The 20,101-nt window shown below is 43.0% G+C and overlaps 1 protein-coding gene and 2 long non-coding RNA genes across 32 annotated transcripts in view; 1 reads left to right on the forward strand and 2 right to left on the reverse strand.

The window, feature by feature from the left end:
* The window catches only part of LOC147843774 (uncharacterized), a 321,977-nt gene that overhangs the window by 299,840 nt on the left and 2,036 nt on the right, over positions 1 to 20,101 (forward strand). The gene's annotated exons all lie outside the window — the stretch shown is intronic.
* mcc (MCC regulator of WNT signaling pathway) overlaps positions 1 to 20,101 on the reverse strand; it is a 164,152-nt gene that overhangs the window by 131,958 nt on the left and 12,093 nt on the right.
* On the reverse strand, positions 10,260 to 14,243 carry LOC147843779 (uncharacterized). Its single transcript, XR_015490981.1, has 3 exons — positions 12,149 to 14,243; positions 10,618 to 10,810; positions 10,260 to 10,495 (listed from the first exon to the last, which is right to left on the reverse strand). It is a non-coding gene; the product is annotated as an uncharacterized LOC147843779 (long non-coding RNA).

Genomic DNA, 20,101 nt, shown 5'->3' on the forward strand with positions numbered 1-20,101 from the left:
GTTTGAAACTAATTTTTGAAGCTGCGTCACGGCGATTAGATTCTTGCGTGTATTCCAGCGTGCAGACTGGACGTCTGTACCTGGGAGTGCTTTGTGGCGTCTTTGAGTGTGCTGCATTAGTTCATGAGAAAGGCTTGGTTCAAACCAATCAGCGCGCTCTATTGTGAATGAGGTGCAGCTTCATTAATATGCATGATAACGTCGAAGACTGTTTTTACCTGCTACAGCGTTCAGACGGCAGAGAGACGGAACAAGTGGAAGAACAAGAATTGTTTGGAGACACGGGTCGTCAGTGTTGTGTTTGTAAATGTGCTGCAACAAAGGTTTTGTTTTTTATTTTCCAGCTATGAGAGCGCAGCTGGACTACAGTGCACGCCACAGAAATTCATTAGTAAGGAACATTTTTACCCGAGAGCTTTTCACATCTGGAAATGGTGAAATGCGGTTTTGCTGCTCGCCTTCTTGGAAATAAGACGCGGCTCCAGTTGGTGTTGATTGCCCTGTCTCTACAGATTTGATAAGTGTGTGATCAGTGCTCTTTGTTTGTTTGTTCAGAGACAAAGTTAGTTGGTATGGTCAGCAGTACTCTTTCAGTGTTTAAAGACCTTAGTCAAAATGATTGAGTTACTAGTTTACAGTACGTTAATATCACTACAATATTATGGACTGACAGATCTGCTGTAAATGCAGTGTAAACATGTAAACACCATCCACAATCAAACTATTACCCTCGAGTAGGATTTTAGCCACATTTTGTGACAGGATAGACTATACACACGGCTTTCTGACGTTAATTACCGAGTGCATCTAAGTTACAGAGAAATGCAGAGGGTCTTTTTCTCCTATTCGCTGTGTGGTATCAAACACTCCATTAAAACTACACTCTTCCAGCAGTTCCTCACATCTAATATCGGTTTTATCATGCAGGAAGTGTTCCCAAATGAAAGTGCCAAACTGCAGTTAAACTCTATAAATTAATCATTTGCCAAATAATTTGATTACTGATGTCCGAGTAAACAGTCACTGTCTTTTTCTCCTGTGTCTGTGTTTGTTTTGCTTCTGGGAAAATCAGCGCGCGCCCAAACGGAAACTCCCATTTTCATGCAAACCCATCCCTCGGTCCCACCCCCGACACTCCCCCCTAAACAGAGCAGGACTCACCCACTTTCCTGACTTTTTTCAAACTAGAGGTGTGAAAACAATTTAACACAGTCTCATATTCTGTCTGCACTGTCTCTTAATTGTTTAATGGACAGTGATACATTTACCAAACATCAAAAGAAAACACCTAATTATTAGAGAAATGGAATTGTTAATCAAAACTAAAATAAAAATAAAAATAAGAACAAAAATAATAAAATAAGTCTTCTAACAATGCTAACATGACATTTACAAACACAAAAAAATATTTTTCATTATATATATTGTAACGAGCGCTCACATGCCACATCGCCCTGGTCGCTAATTCTACCCAGCTGGACCATAATCAAGCCAGGATCGCTCACAGCTGGACGGCATCACACAGAGAGGCATATAAGCCCAACCTACGCCAGGAGAAGATGAGCTTCATTCTCTCAATGACTCCCTGTGCTAATGCTTGTCTCTCTATCTCTCCGTAGCGGACTCCAGCTCGTGACGATCCTTCACCCGACTACTCACTGTCCTTCACCTACTTCCCGGAGCACCAGAGCACCTCACCCTGAAGAAGAGCACCTTTTACACCACCCATACTTTGTAAATAAAGCACCCTCCGGGGACTTGTCTGTAAACTCATCCAACTGTGTCGCTATTTTCCCTCTGCCTCGCTACAACTGGTGGAGAATGCGTGCTTTTTCAGAGGGAAAAAATTCAGAAAACAGCACTTACCAGTAAGAAGAAATAATCACTGAATTTTTTTCTGTTTCTTCTGTTTACAGACAGGCATCCGCTCTCGCTCTCTCACTCACGCTCTCTTGCTCGGCTGTCATCCTCTCCTGAGTCATGTCAATCGAAGAAGTAGTACGCCATCTAGCGGAAATCTCAAGAAGACAACAAGTGATAACTGAACAGCTCACCGCCAGACATGATCGGATGGAACAACAGCTCCGCCAAGCGGCCGGTTCCAGCCAGTTTCCTGAGGTGAGCGCTCACAGATTTATCACTAAACTCAGCGACCTGGACGATATTGATGCTTACCTACACACTTTTGAGGTAATTGCTGAAAGAGAGAGATGGCCGAAGGAAAGTTGGGCGAGGATGTTGGCACCATTTCTGACTGGAGAAGCTCAACGAGCATATTTTACATTAGAGACACCGAAAAACGATGACTATAAAGCATTGAAGAAGGAGATACTCGCCAGAATGGGACTCTCCAACATAAGCGCAGCACAACAATTCTCTCAGTGGTCATACGATGAAAAGCAGCCGGTACGTACCCAAGCAGCCAATTTATCTCAATTGGGAAGACTATGGTTGCTGGGAGGAGATCCTACCGCAGTCCAGGTCGCTGAGAAAGTGGTTATTGAAAAGATGATGAGGGCGCTACCCAGACGGCTCCGCACACTTACCAGCATGAGGAACCCCGACTCGCTGGCCGCTTTGGTGGAGGCGGTGGAGCTGGCGGAAGCTCACGTGGCCCGGGAGACTGGGAAGAGAGCGGCTCTGCCACCCCGGAGGGTAAATGCGCCATGGCGACCGGTGGAGGGCACAGCACGACCAGGCAGCAGACCGGCGGTCCCCAGCCCAGTCGACGAGCCGATGCCCACAGAGCCCACATTACACTCGACCCCGGCCTGGACGGCAGGGTGCGTGGTACATCGCAACGTCCCTCCCGAAGCTCCCACCCGAAGAGTGTGCTTAGACGGGAAAACGCAGATGGCCACATTGGATACAGGAAGTGCAATAACCCTGGTTCATCCAAAAACATTAAAGTTCCATCAGGAAGGGAAAAGCCGAATCCCAATTACATGCGTACACGGTGATACCCACCACGTACCCTCCCAAAGAGTGACCATAACGACGAAGTCGGGCAGCTGGCGCATCGAAGTAGGAGTGGTTCCAGATCTCCCAGTACCCCTCCTTCTGGGCAGAGACTGGCCGGGGTTTGATGATCTCCTCACCCACCATCAGGCTCGATCGGCTCGTCCGAAGAAGAACAACAAAGGACGGGCTCAACGGGGCCGCCAACCAGCGCTGATGGCCACCGAGAGCGACAGAGGGGGTGAGTCATCATCGGCTAACCTGTACTATGTTCTATTTCAACAGATTACCACAGGTGGCGATTTCGGAAGGGCACAGCGTGAAGACGAAACCTTGAAACACTGCTGGCCACAAGTCAGGATCATAGACGATAACGAACAGTTTCCCAGCCCTCACCCCCTCCCACATTTTATTGTGCAAAATGGTCTGCTGTACTGTGTCGCAGAGAGGCTGGGGGAAACGAAGACACTATTGGTCGTCCCGAGGACCAAGAGGGAGACGGTTCTGGAACTGGCACATACTCACCCGATGGCAGGACACCTAGGAGCAGCCAACACGATTAAAAGGATCAGAGATCGTTTCCACTGGCCCGGGTTGGATGGAGAAGTCAAAAGGTATTGTCAGGCATGCGACATCTGCCAAAGAACGTCTCCCCAACGACCACCCCCCAGCCCTCTGATACCATTACCCATCATTGAGGTGCCCTTCAACCGCATTGGCATGGACTTGATAGGTCCTTTGCCGAAGACGGCCCGGGGACATGAACACATCCTTGTCATCCTCGACTACGCTACCAGATATCCAGAAGCGATCCCCCTGAGAAAAGCCACGTCATCGGCAATCGCTAAGGAACTGTTTCTATTATGCAGCCGAGTAGGAATACCAGCGGAGATACTGACCGACCAGGGCACCCCATTCATGTCCCGGTTGATGGCAGACCTCTGCCGCCTCCTAAAGGTAAAGCAAATAAAAACATCCGTTTATCATCCACAGACTGATGGCTTGGTGGAGCGATTTAATAAGACACTGAAGCAGATGCTCCGCAGGGTGGTGGCAGAGGATGGGCGCGACTGGGACCTCATGATCCCGTACGTGCTTTTTGGGATCAGAGAAGTTCCCCAAGCATCCACAGGTTTCACCCCTTTTGAATTGCTGTTCGGCCGCCAACCACGGGGGCTATTGGACGTGGCTCGTCAAGCTTGGGAACAGGAGCCAGCCCCACAACGGTCAGTGATTGAGCACGTGCGGGACATGAGAGGACGAATAGAAAAAGTCATGCCCATCGTCAAACAACATCTGACCGAAGCCCAGCGCGCCCAACAGAGATTATATAACCGGCCCGCCCAACCCAGAGAGTTCCACCCAGGGGACAAGGTAATGATCCTTATACCTACCACCACCTCGAAGTTTTTGGCATCTTGGAAGGGGCCATATACAGTGGTAGAAAGGGTAGGGCCGGTAAACTATCGAGTCCGTCAGCCGGGACGAAGAAGAGAAGAACAACTATACCACATAAACTTGATGAAGAAATGGGTTGCAGCTCCAGGTCATCTAGTTGCCTTCTCAGAAGAAACTTCTCCCGTTGTCCATATAGGTGAGCAACTATCACCGAATCAGAAGGCGGAGCTGCAAGCCTTGGTCGGTCAGTTCAGGGATGTGTTCTCAGAAAAACCGGGCCGAACCACCATCATCCAGCACGACATCATCACCCCACCTGGCACCATCGTCCGGCAGAGGCCTTATCGAGTACCAGAAGCTCGCCGGCTGGCTATCAACGAGGAGATCCAAAAGATGAGGAAATTGGGAATCATCGAACCATCTCGTAGCCCGTGGTCCAGTCCCATAGTGATGGTCCCCAAACCCGACAGCACCCTCCGCTTCTGCAACGACTTCAGGAAGCTTAATGAAATATCCAAATTCGACGGGTACCCCATGCCTCGGGTGGACGAGCTGCTGGATCGGCTGGGTGGAGCCCGATTCATATCCACGATCGACCTCACCAAAGGCTACTGGCAATTACCACTAAGTGAAAGCGCCAAGGAGAAAACCGCCTTCTCCACTCCCGGTGGGCAATGGCAATACCGGGTTCTTCCCTTCGGGCTCCACAGGGCTCCAGCCACATTCCAGCGAATGATGGACATCCTGCTGAGACCCCACCAGCCGTATGCAGCAGCATACCTCGACGACCTAATCGTCCACTCCGAGTCATGGGAGGAACATCTATCCCGGTTACGAAGGGTGCTCCTTGATCTTCGTAGGGCTGGGCTCACAGCTAATCCCAAGAAATGCCACCTGGGTCTAGCAGAAGCCAAATACCTCGGTTTCCACATCGGTAGAGGTCTCATACAGCCACAACAGAACAAGATCAGAGCACTACAAGAAACTCCACAACCCACCACAAAGACCCAGGTACGTGCGTTTCTGGGGTTAGCGGGCTACTATAGATGTTTTATTCCCAATTTCTCATCCATAGCCAGCCCTCTGACAGACCTGACCAAAAAGGGGCAGCCGGAGAGGATACAGTGGAACAGGGAAGCAGATGGCGCGTTCCGAGCCCTGAAGAAGGCACTCACATCCTCAACGGTACTGCACGCACCTGACTTCGGCTGTCCCTTCATTCTACAGACAGACGCTTCCGACTCGGGCCTGGGCGCGGTCCTCTCCCAGGTCCACGGCGATGAAGAACACCCCATCATGTACGTGAGTCGGAAGCTTACCCCTGCAGAGACCCGGTACGCCACGGTGGAAAAAGAGGCCCTGGCGATCAAGTGGGCAATCCTGGAGCTCAGGTATTATCTCCTTGGCAGAAGATTTACCCTGGTGACCGACCACGCTCCCCTACAGTGGATGTCAACAGCGAAAAATAACAACGCTCGAGTCACCAGATGTTTCCTGTCGCTCCAGGATTACAATTTCACAGTTCAACATCGAGCCGGGGCCTCCCACGGAAACGCCGACGGGCTTTCAAGGCTATGGTCAGGATGGGCAGGTCTGTCAAAACATTCTACCCCCCCTCTCAATACTCTACCTTTCCTCCGCAGGACACCCAGGACCAGGACGACGCTAAGGGGGGGGGGGAATGTAACGAGCGCTCACATGCCACGTCGCCCTGGTCGCTAATTCTACCCAGCTGGACCATAATCAAGCCAGGATCGTTCACAGCTGGACGGCATCACACAGAGAGGCATATAAGCCCAACCTACGCCAGGAGAAGATGAGCTTCATTCTCTCAATGACTCCCTGTGCTAATGCTTGTCTCTCTGTCTCTCCGTAGCGGACTCCAGCTCGTGACGATCCTTCACCCGACTACTCACTGTCCTTCACCTACTTCCCGGAGCACCAGAGCACCTCACCTTGAAGAAGAGCACCTTTTACACCACCCATACTTTGTAAATAAAGCACCCTCCGGGGACTTGTCTGTAAACTCATCCAAGTGTGTCGCTGTTTTCCCTCTGCCTCGCTACAATATATATATATATATTAGGGATGTAACGGTATTGTAAATACCGTCATACCGCAATATAATTTTTTTCCGATATTACCATAGTCGCATGACTCGGTAAAACTATAGGTCTTCTGAGAAAATTTGCTCAGGCGAATGAAGCGAACGAGCGCAAACTACAATTCCCATCAGCCCATGCGTGACCATCATCCTTTGCGGTCTGTTGTCACTACAGATCCAGTAATGCGGAAATGGAGTGTGCTTCTAGTAGCGGGGATGAAAGAGCTGGAGATGATCGAAACCTACAGCGGGTGTTGTCGCCGCGCGCGTACTGAATATCGGTGTTGTCGCGCGCGTACTGATCGGCTGTGTTGTTGCGCGCGTACTGTAAAGCCAAGAGGGGGGTTGAGCGCGCATACTCAAGAACGGTGTTGTCGCGCGCCTACTGAAGGGCGGGACGGAGCGTGTGTCGCGTTGCGGGGGCACTTTTGATCATTTTGGAAGGGCACTTTCTATCCAAGACTAAAAAGGGCATGTGCACTGCACAGGTTGAGCCAGAGCCCTATGTGTGCACGTGCCTGCAAGTTGGGGAATATGAGTTATAACAGTCATGGGGACTGCAGAAACACAGCACACTGTTCAGATTGATGCAGACATTGACTTGTACCGCAAAGAGACCTCTATCTCACTCATGGTTTGTCCTCTCAAGTGGGGGAAAGACAATGCACAACGTTACCCACTGCTGTCAACCTGGGCCAAGTCATATCTCTCTGTCCCAGAATCCTCAGTCCCAAAGGAGAGGGTTTTTTTCGGTTGCAGGGGACATTGTAAATACCCAGAGATACCAGCTTTTACCAGATTATATTTATATGATAATTTTCCTTTAAACCCATCTCTATCTAAGTGAGTGAGTGATTAAATGTTGAATGTGATGAGTTTTCAACAATACTAAATTGAAACTTAATTTTTTTACATGGTTTAATAATTTTTTGTTATTAAAATTGAAGTTCCTGTTTCAAAGCTTACAGATAGATGGCTAATTTGTATGTCATTGACACTTTTGGGACTTTTTTGGAGTATTTTCATAAGTTTTGTTTGTAACGGTGGCTGGTAATAATAATTCAGTTTAAATATAATTTGAATGAAGAAAAATAAAAATAAAATTCAAAAACCAGTTTTAGTGGGATTCGAACCCGGGCCCGTCTGCACCACGGTCCAACGCTCAACCGCTGGTCCACGTGACCAGATTCAGATGTTCACGGCCCTTAATCTCACTCCCAGCAGACCTCAAACAAACAAAAAAAATAATTTAGTTATCAATATTTTTAATTAAACTTTGGGCGCCAGACAAGATTTCCTTGCCAAAAAGAAAAACATTTACTAATACCCTGGTTAGCTACAGCCAGCATTCAACCACCATACACAATGCAAAAGAAAAGGATAAATAATAACAACGCAACACACTTTAAATTAAATCAACTGTTGTATTTTTATCACACAGTACAACAAATATATTTTCTAAATAATAACTAATTCTTTTTACCCCTGTTCAATCTTGGTTGAACGATTTTTAACAACAACAAAAAAAGAAATCACTGCTTAGATCAGTCAATAAAATAAAAGAAAGAAAACATCAAACAAACAATCAATCAAACAAACAATAATAACGTGTGGCTGAGGTAACAGAAACCAGAGAGAAAGAGAAATGTAAAGAAAGTTTGTGAAATTGAGTAGCAATGGGTGTGGATTGTATGGGTGTATGAATGAATGTGAATGACCTAAATAACTGACCCGGCAAACAACGCTGATTCTGTACAGGTCCACCTTGGCTTTCGATCCCCATAAGATCCTGCAGACCCCTGTAAATGATTCAATAAATACCGTACCGTGACATTCATACCGAGGTATTACCGTACCATGAAATTCTGATACCGTTACATCCCTAATATATATATATATATATATATATATATATATATATATATATATATACACACACACACACACACACACACACACACACACACACACACACACACACACATACACACACACACACACACACACGCATATAAATATATATATATATATACATACATACTAGGCTTGGGCGGTAATACGGTATTATGGTATACCGCGGGATCTAAAAATAGCAACGGTGTCAGTTTCAATACCGTTATACCATCATAAAATATTAAATATCCTTTATTTAATGCCTACAAAATGTATGTGTGGTTGTCATCACGGGACAGTGTGGAGGAAAGAGGGAGAGGGAGAGGGAGGGGGAGAGGGAGAGGGAGGGGGAGAGGGGGAGAGGTGACGTGACGAGTCGCGCTTCAAAGTGTCCTGCAGTTTGGGAGTTTCGACTGAACAGAAGGGAGACGTGGTTAATATGAACGAGAGGTCTGCATTAGAGCTGAAGATCTTTGCCCGAACCCGGCGAGACACGAAAAAATCCAAATCCCTGCAATAAAATCCATCCCTGCAAAGGTGAAGCAAACTATGACGAAGTAGTAAAAAAAGCGAATTTTGACGGCGTTCAAGCCAGTCACTAGCTCAGAAAGAGCGCATTCCAGCCAGGTATTTCGGCGGTCGCTCATACACTGCGTACTACAGTAGAGCCCTAAACCGCAAGCTGACAGGTAAAATGACGAGGCCACTCGCTACAATGAAACTACTGTCATGGAAAATTAAATGGATGTTCCTGACTGGTAGAAGATGAACAAACAATCCAAAACTTGCAAAATCAGCCAGATCAGAACTCTGCATCTCAACCTGTAGCCGCAGGAAAGGGTGTTCAGCTGCTGGACGCACCATGAGTGCAAGACTGTGCTAAAGCCTGTGGATTTAATAATGTTCCTCCACAAACACACGTAGCCTAATCTTGGTGAGTAAAGGGTTTTTAAATTATAAATAAATATAAATGAAACCATATAATCATCATGTAGACAGAGTATACAGACTAATGGTGGCATTATTCTTTTATTATTCAGCTTCACCGCCGCCTTAATGCCAGATTGTGAAGAGAAGTGGAGAAATAAATATTGCAGAGCCTTTATCTTAATTTCGTTATTGCCAAAATACCTGTCATCATTTAGAGTTTATTTTAATTTGATTTGTTAAGCAAGATTTCTTTTCATTGGTGTGTAGGCTAATTTAAAGGTGCATGTACCTAGACCTATAGAGTGCTGAGATGTTACGATGTTACAGAGGACTTACTTTATTTCTTTTTTCCAACTTCCAAGTGGCCTATAGTCTACACTTGTTACGAATAAATGATGTTAAAACATAAAAATGACTCATTCTTTAAAAAATGCATTAGAGCTGTGAGAGCATTTGAATAATGTCGGGCTGTAAAAGGGTTCGGGCTGTATAAAGCTGTCAATCAAAATGTACCTGTCGGACTCGGGACCTATCGTGCCTAATTTTTATGGCCCGAATACAGCTCTCTGCATTCCCGCTGCTGTTCCGCGAGAGCCGGCCAGATTTCTTACGGTGTGTTAATAAATTTCTGAATAAATCGCGGGAGAGGTGTGTGTGTGTGTGTGTTTGTGTAAGAGAGAGAGAGAGAGAGAGAGAGAGAGAGAGAGAGAGAGAGAGAGAGAGAGAGAGAGAGAGAGAGCTGTGTGTCGCTTGGCGCTCTCTCTCTCTCTCTCTCTCTCTCTCTCTCTCTCTCTGACCACGAGCATAAGGTCGCATAGAATGTATTCAGTTTCTGAATGGTTTAGGCTCAAGCCAACAGTTTGGTGACGCTGTCTGAGCCTTACGTCATAATTTTTTTATTACGCCGGTAATACCGGATACCGGGGTAAAATATGGAGGCGGTTTGACGGTATCAAAATTTGGATACCGCCCAAGCCTAACAGATCCATTACTAATGGAAAAACTATTTAGCAGTGAAGGAGCTGTGACTGGTGTCCTGGAAAGCTAATTACATGGCTAGTGTGTGTGTGTGTGTGTGTGTGTGCGTGTGTGTGAGGACAGAAGAGGAAACACTCTTCACATTTATCACGTCAGCCCATTCCCACGGTGAGCATTGGTCTTTTCATCGTCCTCTAAAGCAGAAAACACACGTCTGGCCTTTTAAAGCAGCAGCTTCACAACAGCTCAACAAAAACTGCTCGATGAAGCACAACTGAGTCTGAAGGACACGGAAAAACCATGAACATGCGACAAACGAGTCCTCATGAGGATACTGCTAAAGCACACTCATTAACACAACATTACAGAGCTGCAGGTCAAGGGGAGCAGATCTACACAAACAGATCACTCCTGACCTCATGCAAAAAATGAGTGGGTTAGGCCTGCTCGATTATGGGAGAAATCACCGTCATGATTATTTTGATGACAATTGTTTAAATCATTATCAGTGGGCCATATGACCACTAAGCTATATATATATACACAGGGCTCGAAATTGCGACCAAGCGCCCGAAAATTAATCTATGCAACCTCATAATATATCTGGGAGCATTAGTGCGACTGCAGATAATGGTTGTAGTGCGACCTGTTTTGATTTTTTGTAAAAACGTGCTGAATCGCTCATCCCTACCGCTTTATTGGTTCATATTAGCTGTCATTCACGCAAGGTATTCCGCTGTCAGATGACAGGGAAGGAGCTTTTATGACCACAGGAAATGCAAACGGCTGAAGAGTGAAAACTTAAAGCACACAGGTTTGCAAACCCCACCTAAAGTTGAGGGCGCAGATGAGAGCGATCATGACACGTCACGTGGTGAATAATGATCCGCCAGCTGAGATCAATCGAGTACGCGCTTCTTGGAGAAGGTGCCCGAATCTCCATGCGTTGCATTCACTGCGTGTTCAGCGCAAATGTCCGCTAAAAGTCAAATCTAATACTGTACATATCATCGCCAAAGAAGCTCGCCTTTACTAAGTTTACACTGAAACTGAGGCTCATAACAAAGACCGGTATTGGGCCAATGGTTAGCGCAAGAATCCTGCTCTGCCTGCTCATAAATTGGGTCGGCTGACTCGCCTGCCTTTCCACTAACACAGAAACATGAAGATCAGCTCAGACTGAACCTTTAAATTGACACAAACTGAAACCAAAACTTTTAAAGAGTGATAGAAGTGAGACTTTACTTACTTTCTTTTGTCTATTCTTTCTTGAGGTGTATATTATTTTTATATTTATTTACTGATGACTGCTTTGCAGCTTTCATCATTGAATTGAATGATTTATTATAAACTTTTGTTTGTTTTGTAGCAGAAATATTGTTTATTAAATTGACATGCATATAAAAACAGCAGCACAAAATAAATATCTCTTACTGCAATGCTTCATTTTTGTTTGATGCAAACTATACAATTATTTTTCATAAAGTAACAGACTTTTTATAGCAGATAACCTACATTCATGCACATTCAAGGCAGTATCATAATGAGAAATGGAATTCATTGTTACTATTATTGTCATTTTCATCATCATTAATATTCTATGGCCTAATTATCAGACGTTCATTTTGGAATTATTGCACACAAATATCAATGTCTTCACAGCATTAGTTAGATAGCTGTTTCTGGTTTTTGTCAGTCCTTTTAATGTTGTTTTAAAATACAATAAATCCCTTAAAAAACTATTTGCAGCGGTGCTCATTCATTTTTGGTGGGTGCTCCTACATTTTTTCTGGTGCTCCAAAAAATTTTTTGGTGCTCCTAAATATTTGAAGTTGGGAGCACCGGTGCTACCAAGTAAAAAAGTTAATTTCGAGCCCTGATACATACACACACATACTGTATGCACACACTCACCGGCCACTTTATTAGGTACACCTTACTAGTACCGGGTTGGACCACTTTTGCCTTCAGAACTGCCTTAATCCTTCATGGCGTAGATTCAACAAGCTACTGGAAATATTCCTCAGAGATTTTGATCCATAATAACATGATAGCATCACACAGGTGCTGCAGATTTGTCGGCTGCACATCCATGTAAACTGTAAACCCTAGAGATGGTTGTGCGTGAAAATCTAAGTAGATCGGCAGTTTCTGAAATACTCAGAGCAGCCGGTCTGGCTGCAACAACCATGCCACATTCAAAGTCTCTTAAATCCCCTTTCTTCCCCATTCTGATGCTCACTTTGAACTGCAGCAGATCTTCTTGACCATGTCTACATCCCTAAATGCATTGAGTTGCTGCCATGTGATTGGCTGATTAGAAATTTGTGTTCAAGAGCAGTTGGACAGGTGTACCTAATAAAGTGGCCGTAAGTGTATACACAGTTAAAGTCTAAATTATTTGCCCTGCTGTGAATTAATTTATTTGTAAAAATATTTCACAAATGATGTTGAACAGATTCATGAATTGTTCACAGTGTTTCCTCTAATGTTTTTTCTTCTGGAGAAAGTCTTATTTGTTTTATTTCAGCTAGAATAAAAGCAGTTTTTAATTGTTTCAAACACCATTTTAAGCTCAATATTATTAGCCCCCTTCAGCAATATTAGTTTTGGATTGTCTTCAGAACAAACCACTGTTATACAATGACTTGCCTAATCACCCTAACTTGCCTAAAACAAAGACTTTTTTTCAGGAGAAAAAATATTATAGAAAATACTGTGAAAAAATCCTTGCTCTGTTAAACATCATTTGAGAAATATTTGAAAAAGAAAAAACCTAAAATTTCACATGAGGGCGAATAATTTTGACTTCACAGCCTTATTCTCTCTGTAAAATGCTGTAGACAAACAGTGACACACAACAAAAACTGCAACACATTTGAGTCTGGCCTCCACATGATCGACTGGAAACGGGACAGAGCAGAATTGACAAAGCTGCGGATGATTTGCGACGCTCTCCGCTAAATGTGACTTTGACAAATAGCCGACATGCATTAGTGAGATGGGGACATTAGCGCTGGGAGCAAATGCAGAGCACAGCAGATAATGTCCATAATGAAATCTGGCCTCTAAGTGGAGGATGAAGTGACAGACGGAAACAGAGAGAGAAAACCAGACAGACAGAGGACTGAATACCAGCAGAAGAGATGGATTACAATATAGGGAATTATATCGCAATATTTTCTGGTTATATTTGATGTATTTGATATAATCTTATATTAATAGTGAAAATTCATAAGTATTAAGTGAAGAACAAAAAAAAAATCCTGTTTGTTTAGAAAAAAGATATTAATTTTCTTTTTCATATACTGTTGAAAATTGCCAAAATAAAATATGATCATGCCTTAATTTTGAATGATGACATAAGGACAGTAAGCTCTGACTCTGCTTAGACTAAAGTCTCATCACTGAACAGAAATAATGTCCAGTATAGAATATAAAGTCCTGCTGCAGTGGAGACAGAATGAATATTGTGTCTGACTCCATCATGAGCTTGGAGGACTGCATCCATACATCTCTGACATGACTCACATCACTGATTAATAAAGTCATCTGGAATGAAGAAGAAAGCCTTCCTGCAGGACTCCCCGAGCTCATCAAGATCCATCTTCAACGCCTCCTCATCCATCTTAGCCCAGGCATGCTCAATAATGTTCATTTCTGGTGACTGGGCTGGCCAATCCTGGAGCAGCTTTGCTTTCAGGAGCTTTGATGTGGAGGCTGAAGTATGAGCAGGAGCGCTATCCTGCTGGAGAATTGTCCCTCTGCTGTGGTTTGTAATGTAATGGGCAGCACAAATGTCTTGATACCTCAGGCTGTTGATGTTGATCATCCACTCTGCAGATCTCTCGCACGCCCCCATACTGAATGAACCCCAAACCATGATTTCTCCTTTACCAAACTTGACTGATTTCTGTGAGAATCTTGGTCCATGCTGGTTCCAGTAGGTCTTCTGCAGTATTGGCGATGATTGATGCAGATCAGCAGATGATTCATGGGAGAAATCCACCTTCTGACACTTTTCCCAATGACCAACTAGAAGTCGAGTTATTATGTGCTGCTCTTACAACTGAGATCCACAACAAGACTTTTGCCAGGTAGTGTATTATTATTAAGGCTGGGAGATATAACCAAAAAACGTCATATTTAATAATATTTTGAGTTGATATAGATCATTATAAACATAAAATATCAAATTTCTGCTTATTGTTTGTTGTAAAAACACTGTTTTACTGCACAGCTCTATTACATATCTACATATTTTAAATCAAATCTTATTTATCCACTCAACTATGAGAAATTTATTGTCAAAGAAATGCATTTAGATTCCACTAACTAATTCATTATTTTTTTCATGTTTAACTGCTTTTCTGGGGTCGGGTCGCGGGGGCAGCAGTCCAAGGAGAGAACCCCAGACTTCCCTCTCCCCAGACACTTCCTCCAGCTCCTCCGGAGAGATTCTGAGGATTTACCAAGCCAGCCGAGAGACATAATCCTTCAGCGTGTCCTGGGACTTCCCCGAGACCTCCTGGTGGGACATGCCTGGAATACCTCCCTAGGTAGGTGTCCAGGAGGCATCCGAAACATGCCCGAGCCACCTCAGCTGACTTCTCTGGATGTGAAGGAGCAGCGGCTCTACTCTGAGCTCATCCCAGGTGACAGAGCTCCTCACCCTGTCAATAATGGTGCGCCCTGCTACCCTATGAAGGAAACTCATATCGTCCGCTTGTATGCGAGATCTTGTCCTTTCAGTCATGACCCAAAGCTTATGACTATAGGTGAGAGTAGGAACGTAGATTGACCGGTAAACCGAGAGCTTTGCCTTTCAGCTCAGCTCCTTCTTCATCACAACAGACTGATAAATCGATCGCCTTACTGCTGCCGCTGCACCGATCCGCCCGTCAATCTCACGCTCCATCCTTCCCTCACTTGTGAACAGGAGATATACTTGAACTCCTCCATCTGGGGTAAGGACTCTCCTTCAACCTGGAGATGGCAAACCACCTTTTTCCGGTCGAGCACCATGGCCTTGGACTTAGAGGTACTTATTCTCATCCCAGCCGCGTCACACTCGGCAGCAAATTTCCCCAGTTGCTAATTAACTCTATTAAAGGGCCATGACACCCCCTCGTTTCAGCAGGGTGTTTTCACACCTCTACTTTGGATAAAGTCAGAGAAGTGGCCGTGTCCAGCTCTGTTTAGGGGGGAGTGTCGGAGGAAGAAAAGAGGCATGGTGTGGGAGTGTCTATTTGGGCACGCTGACTTTCAGAGTCAAAACACACACACACACACACACACACACACACACACACAGGGGAGAAAGTGACTGTGTTTACATGGACATCTGTAGTCGAATTATTGGCCAAATTATTAAATGTTGGACTTTAACTGCAGTTTGGCTCTTTCATTCAGGGAATTCATTCATGCCCCTCGCGACAAACGAGATATTTGATTCGAGGATCTGCTCTAAGCGTGTATTTTTCATGCAATGTTTGATGAATGAGTGAAAAAAAAACTCAGCATTTCCCGGAAACTTAGATGCACACGGCAGGTAGTGTCAGAAAGCCGTGTGTGTTATTCGGGTCACAAAATGCGGTGAAAATCCTACACAAGGTTAAAGTTTGGTTAGTTCGATACGAACAAACTGAATAAACAAAGAGCACTGGTCGCTCACTTACCAAATCTGTAGAGACAGGACAATCACCAGCAACTAGAGCCGCGTCTTTATTAAGAGGAGACTACAAGCGAATCCGGATCTCAGCGTGTGCAGATGAGAACAGCTCTCAGGTAAACAATAATCCTCCTTAGACACGTAAGTTATTGTTGTGGAGCGTCGCGTACACTGTTAATCCACACGTGAGTCTGAGCTCTCACAGAGAGAAAATGAAAACAAAACTTCACTGCAGCAAACTATAAAAGCAACACTTCACGCTTGTTTTGCCAACACAACGTGGCGTCTCTGTCGTCTAAACACTGTGACAGTAATGAATATTAATGAAGTCGCACAATAGAGCGCGCTGATTGGTTTGAACCAAGCCTTACTCATGCATTAATGCAGCACACTGTAAGACGTAATAAGACTCAATCTGGCACAGACGCTCAGTCTGCACGCTGGAATACACGCTATTATGTCATTACCGTAGTGCAGCTTCAAAAATTTGTTTCAAACCGCAAGTACGAATTTGCTTAAAATAACGCACAAACAACCAATTCACACTTTTTAGTGAAATATAGGTGTCCTAATAGTGTTTTTAGCAGTGTGGGACACATATACCACTGTCAACAGCTCAACACCTGTGTTCTGGTGTTTCGTGACCCTTTAACAAATAAAAACAGATATATATATATATATATTGTATTTAAAAGTGTATTATTATTGAAAATAACTTTATCTAGGCCTAAGCATTGCTCATTGTTTGTTCACACCATAACTAATGTTAATAATCGAAAACTTTCAGAAAAGTTTGCTGTTTTCCAAACAACTTGTTTACAAAACACACTTGCTTCCTTCAGTCCCACAATTAGTTTCTATGGAATTTAATTAGTGTGAAAAACAGATGGACACACACACACACACACACACACACACACACACACACACACACACACACACAGGATCTTTAACTGCTCAATAAAACCCACAGATGCTGTTTAATGAAGAAATCTGTAACTACAGCAAAAAAAAAAAAAAAACCTGCCGAGCTCAACAAAACACCACTAAAACCACAACAACGCAAGCCTGAAGTTAAAGAGCTCACCTTAACAATACTAAAACAACCCAAAAATGTCTAGATGTGCCACGATATGCCATCCATGGCCGAATAGTCGACTTTTCTATGAGGCTCGCGGGTTGTGTGGCTCTGCCGCCATTCGGAAGAGGGGTCTGGCTGAGCTGCATCCAATGCTTTTTAATGTGCTTGCCTAGCCCCACCTCTAACCCTACCCATCACAGTGATGTCACTAGCTCCATTGAGTGCATTCATTGTGTCTGACATTGCATCTCTGAGCGATGCAATCTCAGCTTGCATCATAAAGGCTGCATCCTGATACTATTGCCATTCGGTGCCATGCGTTGCGTAGCAACGTATACAAAACAATGTAAAGACCACTTGGCTTGAAGTAAATAAACCAGTAGAGGGGTGCTGATGTTGATCACGTCAGCATGTGTTATAGTCACACTTAGTGTAAAGAGCATGTTGTTTTACCGTGGCCGAGTGAATTAAGTCATCAATCAAGCTTATTAAAAAAGAAAGATCACACATGTGCGACTAAATAAATTTTCTAGTTCGCACACGTCTATTTTTAGTCCAAAATGCAAGCGAAATGGTCACGCTGTTGAGCCCTGCAAATTGCACAAAAAAAAATCTGCAAAACTGCGAGGCGCACAAAAGGTGAAGCGCGTTATGGTGAGGACCACAGTAAAACCCAAGCCTACGCAAGAAACCTTAGAGTTTAAATATTTTGGTGAAAACATAATAAGGTTGACATGTGCATGTAATTGCTCAAATGCAGCTGAAGATGACTAAAATGTTCTTCTTAAAGCCAATATCAAGAAAGAAAAACTGCTAAAGCACAAAGAAGAACAGCGTTTGGACCCATGCTCACTAATGTCTTCTCTAACGATGGTGCTTTACTGCGGTAACCGGATCTGCTGGATAGCAGTCTTACATCGGGAGAACAGAGCTGTTAAAACATCACATGACACCAAACACATTCCTGCATCACTATAAACGCTCACACACACACGCTGACGTCACTCTGATACTAATAGAGGCCATATGTCTTACACACACATATACACGCACACACACACACCTTTAGAAAATCTGTTGCAGACTGCATCTTGTGCAATCATTGTAATGATTATCGGTGCTTTACTGATAAGAGATGAAGCTCACAAACTCATTCTGCCTCAATGGAAACTGTAATGTCTATATTACTATTTGACATACATATTTATCACAAGGACAATGATATCTATATCAAAAAAAAAGTGCAATTAAAAGGGAATCTAAAAAATAATAACATTTAATAAAAAAATAATTAGTTAACAAAATTCTACAATAAAAAAAATTCATATGAAACATAAAAAATAATAAATATCAGGATCATGTAAAGCTCATATTTCACCGAAGAGTTAGAAAGATTGACCTACAGATTGATAAATGGAAGGATGGATGGATGGACGGACGGACAGAAGAACGAGATGATAGATGGATGAATGGATGGATGGATGGATGGATGGATGGATGGACAGAAGAACGAGATGATGGATAGATAGATAGATAGATAGATAGATAGATAGATAGATAGATAGATAGATAGATAGATAGATAGATAGATAGATAGATAGATAGATAGATAGATAGATAGATAGATAGACAAATGGATAGATAGACAGACAGACGGACAGACAGATGAACAGACAGACGGACAGAAGGATGGATGGATGTATGGAGCGATGGATGGATAGATATATGGATGGATAAATTATTGAAATTGTATTGCCTTATATATTAAATATGAACTGATTTTTTAAAAAAAAGGTTTAACTTTAAAAAGTTAAAATCACATCCACAATCAAAAAAATAAAAAACATATATCATTTTGGCTAAAAAAACAAATAAACAAGCTCTTTTGGGAAGAAGGAAATATTTTGGTAGTATATGCTGTACTGCCCTAAATTAGTGCTGCTGATTTAATTAATAATTAATAATTGTAATTTAAAACAAATCAAAAATCAAATCAAAGGGCATTATATGAAAATATATGTACAGTAATGACAATATCCATGGTTAAACATCATAAAAATAATGTTTATATACACATAATGCTAAACGCTTTAGGGATTTTTTTTTAAATATATTTTTTATACAATATTTCCCAAATGATGTTGAACAGATTCAGGAAATTTTCACAGTATTCCCTATAGTATTTTTCCTTCTGGGGAAAGTCTTATTTGTTTTATTTTGGCAAAAATAAAAGCAGTTCTTAATTTTTTAAAACCATTTTAAGGTCAATATTTAATTTCCCTTTAAGCAATATTAGTGTTGGATTGGATTGTCTCCAGAACAAACCACTGTTATACAATGACTTGCCTAATTACCCTAACTTTACCCTAACTACCCTAGTTAAGCCTTTAAATGTCACTTTAAGCTGTATAGAAGTGTCTTGAAGAATATCTAGTCTAATATTATTTACTGTCATCATGACAAAGATAAAATAAATCAGTTATTAGAGATGAGTTACTAAACTATTATGATTAGAAATGTGCTGAAAAAAACTCTCCGTTAAACAGAAATTGGGGAGCAAAATATACAGGAGTGCAAATAATTCATCAACTAATCCTACTGACTGAAGTGTCAGCACGTTGTGACTGCCAAATTTTGGCTCTTTCACTCACAACCCTTAAAATCAGAAGTTGGAAGATCTCAACAAGCAAAAAAGATAACAAAAGTGCACACAAGCGAGATTAGTAAATCATGAACGCCTGCAAACACCACAGTAATTATCTGACAGATGCACGGAAACAGCGCCATCTACAGACTAACACACAATTGTGGCTTCACATTTGTTATTGCTGCAACTCTTCAGATCAGTGCATCTAACATTTAAGAGAGAAAAGCACACACATTCCCTGGTCACATTTCAACCAAAAATCCAAATAACGAACAGCTAAGGCAGAAGAAACCCGTTTAAATGACCGTAAAATAAATTCAGATCATTTTTGTTGATAAGTTTGTTTGTGATTCTCAATAATCTTGACAATATTCACCAGCTCCACATTACTGTATTAAAGTATGTCACTTTAAAATCAAAACGTGAACCACAAAACACAGA

This window comes from Danio rerio, chromosome 5 (genome assembly GCF_052040795.2).
Source record: "Danio rerio strain M-AB ecotype USA chromosome 5, GRCz13ab, whole genome shotgun sequence".
NCBI classification, from domain to species: domain Eukaryota; kingdom Metazoa; phylum Chordata; class Actinopteri; order Cypriniformes; family Danionidae; genus Danio; species Danio rerio.